We start from the raw sequence: 3,773 nt of genomic DNA, 5'->3' as shown, positions 1-3,773 counted from the left end.
ATCATATGGCTTTTTCTTTTCCTCTGTTAAAATGATGACTTTTGGGGGTTGATCTTCCAATGCTGAACCAACACTGCCATCCTTATAATAAAACCACTTTCTACATCCTGCCAGATCTGACTTCCAATAGTTTATTTTGTTAAATCAATTTCTATCTATGTTCATACTTTTTTCTTCTATTATCTTTGTCCAGTTTTAGGTTTAGCACAATGTTGAGTTCCTAAATTGAGGGGAGAAGTGCTCCTTCTTTTTTCTGCTTTAATTGTTTGATATAATTTATCAGTTAAAATGTATATGAGCCTGTCGTTGTCATATAGGTAGGTTTTCAAGCTAGGAATATACTTTCTTTAATAGGTGCTATTCAAAGTTTATATTTCCTCCAGAGTCAGTCTCATTAATTTGTCTTCCAAGGTACTTCTTAGAAGTTGTCAAATTTATTTCAAAACAGATTTTTGAAATATGCTTTCTATATCCTTTTAAATTTTGTAAAATTTGTGGTAATGTCTCCTAGATCTTGATATTATAATTTTAAAAATGTGTAATTGATATTGGGTAATATGAAGAAAAGGTCTGAAGGAGCAGGGGAAGTGGCAGGAGTAGAGGAAAGGAAAAAAGGGAAAAGAAAAAATATGAGAAAAGAAAAAAATGGAAACACGGTCTTTACAAATAGGGAAGCATGGAAGGAGTGAAGGGAGGGCAGGGGAAGGGGAAAAAAATAAGTACCAAGATACATCATGTAATGGTACAAGATCCCAATGATGAATGTAACTGTATTTTATAACTAAAATGTACCAATAAGCTTGATGGAAAAAAAAAAAATTGGAATTGGATGTGATCACAAAAAAAATCTAAAATTCTCCCCCATATCCTCACATTTAGAATAATTAATGATAAGAAAGTAAGTTCTACTGCCATTTTAAAGCTTAATTTCTAGCTGTTGCTGTTGATTATCTCTACATCTCTACCTCTCTCACAATCATCCTCTGCGGCTAAGTGATTTTCTTCTTGTAGGATGTTCTGAAATTTTACTTTTCCTTTATTTATTTATTTATTTATTTTTGGTACCAGGGATCAAACTTGGGACCTTGTGCTTGCAAGGCAGGGACAGAACCAGTGAGCTAAACCCCTGGCCCCTTTACTTTTTATTTTTACTGTGTCTATTATAACTTTTTTGTGCTTGTAAAGAGAATTAAAAACCATTTTATAACATGTTAATCTGAAAACAAAGCAACTGATAATTGACTATAAAGAAAAGAAACAAATAAAATAAAATCTGTTTAAGTGAACTGTTCTTTTTTTGTTTTTGGTACCAGGGATTGAACTCAGGCCCTTACACTTGCAAGGCAGGTGGTGGCACCACTGAGCTAAATCGCCGACCCTTAAATGAGCTATTCTTCATGTAGAAAATTATACTACACTTCAATCAGAGTGGGAACATTCCAGAGATCACCAGGCTTGGCACTGCAGGTGTGGATGTGGACGTCGCTCGGACAGCCCCTTCCTCTGCTCCAGGCCAGCACCTGACTAGCTGCCCCTCTGCTCTATGCTCACCCTGCTGCTCCGGACCCAGTTTCCAGCACCTCTTCCTCCCAGTCCAGGTGTATCGTGTCAGGTTTGTCTTTATTTGATGAAAACGAGCTGTTGCACAGCCATTGGTACCTTTACTGGGGAAACATAGCATATGACCAGGAAGCTTACAGCCTCAGCGGTGAAAAGTTTTTCATGGTAGAGAACAAGAACTCCTGCAGTCTTTTATGTCATACCTTCTTCTCCAAACAGAAGATACCAAAAAGTTGCAATCAAAGATCTCTACATCTTATTGATAAAATCACTGATAAGCCAAAATGTCTGTGAACGTCAACTGTGTTTCAAACCACTTTTATAGCTACAAGATGCCCCGTCTGATTGCCAAGATTGAGGGCAAGGGAACTGGAATCAAGACAGTTACAGTCAACATGACTGACATTGCAAAGGTGCTTAATTGGCCTCCAACATATCCCACCAAATACTTTGGCTGTGAGCTGGGAGCACAGACCCAGTCTGTTGTAAAGAATGACCATTACATTGTTAATGGATCTCATGAGGTGATTAAGCAGCAAGACATATTGGATGGATTCATTAAAGAATTTGTTCTCCTGAGTGTGAGAATCCTGAAACAGATCTGCATGTGAATCCAAAGAAGCAAACAATAGGTAATTCTTGTAAAGCCTGTGACTATCAAGACATGCTTGACACACATCATAAACTCTGCACATTCATTCTCAAAAACCTTCCTGAGAATAGTGACAGTGGTACAGGAAAGAAAGAAAAAGAAAAGAAAAATAGAAAGGGGAAAGACAAAGAAAATGGCTCTGTATCCAGCAGTGAGACACCATCCCCACCACCCCAAAATGAAATCAGTCCTCCCCCACATGCTGTAGAAGAGGAGGAAGATGAAGACTGGGGGGAGGATACAACTGAGGAACCTCAGAGGCACAGAATGGATGAAATCAGCAACTGTGCAAAAGTCCTGACAGTGATGATTTGGAAAGAACTGTAGAAGAGCATGTGAATATCCTGTTTGATTTTGTTAAGAAAAAGAAAGAAGAGGGCATTATTGACTCATCTGCCAAAGAAATTGTTGCTGAAGCAGAAAGTCTAGATGTAAAAGCCATGGGCCCTCTTGTTCTGAATGAAGTTATTTTTAATGAGAAAATTAGAGAACAAATTAAGAAATATAGGTGCCATTTCCTCTGACTCTGTCACAACAAAAAAGCTCAGCCATGTCTTCTTCATAGTCTGGAGTGTGTGGTGGCAGTGCATCAAACTCAGCTCCTCTCCAAGATCCCGCATATCTTGAAGGAGATGTACCATGCTCACATTATTCACCTCTGTTACTTTGTGATCCATCTCACAAATCTTAATAACAAATGTGTATGTAAATGTTTTTCACATTGAAATCAAATAGATATTTGAGAAAAAAATAAAGTTGTTTGTTAGCTTGCCATTTTAAAGAATTGGCACTTGGCAATCTTTGTGGAGAGAATTCCTCTCTATCTGCCCTTGACACTTTCCAGGAGTGGAGCAGAAGCTGATTGCTTCAGGGAGTGTGGCCACTGAGAGGAGGTGCTCTCACAGATGCGTGTCATGCTGCCTAGGCCTCAGATTCTTTGCTGCAGGGCCCCCTGTGAGCTCACAATACCTGGTGCCAGGCTGCTGCAGGTTCCACTCAAGGGAAATGTGTTGGGACTTCTTGACACCTGACGGGTTGGGGCTTACACCTGTTTCAGTCTGGGGCCAAACTTCAGTGGAATTGGAAATAGTCCTGATTTTATTCACAGCTTATCATAATAGAATAATCCTTTATTTTTTTCTAATGGGTTGTCTTAAATTAGTTTCCTGTTTAAAACAGCTACATTACTTGACTAAAACACTTAAAGTTCTAAAAAAAGAGAAATTTATATTACACTTCATACCTCCATCTATTTAACTTTGAATTTGTTGACAAAATGCTCATGTTTTAATACTGCTTTGTCCTTTTACAATTTGTTTGGATAGTAATCCTTTCAAAAGTTCTTTAATTTTTAATAGTAAATATATAAATTTGTTGAAGACCATAGTTACTATAGTTGATTATTCTAAATGTTATGCCATGCTGGTTTTAATCAATGAACTTCTATCTCAAGTTAATTTCTCCTTACATATTAACACTTCTTTCTCTTAATTTGGAGAAGTATTACTATTTCTTGCAAGAAAATTCTGAATTCTCTCAGCTTGTTAACCTTGAAAAGTCT

The 3,773-nt window shown here is 37.5% G+C and overlaps 1 pseudogene; it reads left to right on the top strand.

Moving 5' to 3' along the window:
• The first annotated feature begins 1,844 nt into the window (after positions 1 to 1,844).
• On the top strand, positions 1,845 to 2,738 carry LOC101717192 (eukaryotic translation initiation factor 5 pseudogene; annotated as a pseudogene).
• Positions 2,739 to 3,773: the final 1,035 nt, after the last annotated feature.

This window comes from Heterocephalus glaber, unplaced genomic scaffold (assembly GCF_053883595.1).
Source record: "Heterocephalus glaber isolate CG9 unplaced genomic scaffold, H.glaber_assembly_v1.0 deba00001509, whole genome shotgun sequence".
Lineage (NCBI taxonomy): Eukaryota > Metazoa > Chordata > Mammalia > Rodentia > Bathyergidae > Heterocephalus > Heterocephalus glaber.
Note: the sequence above shows the minus strand (reverse complement) of the source record. Positions and strands in the feature narration are given on the sequence as shown.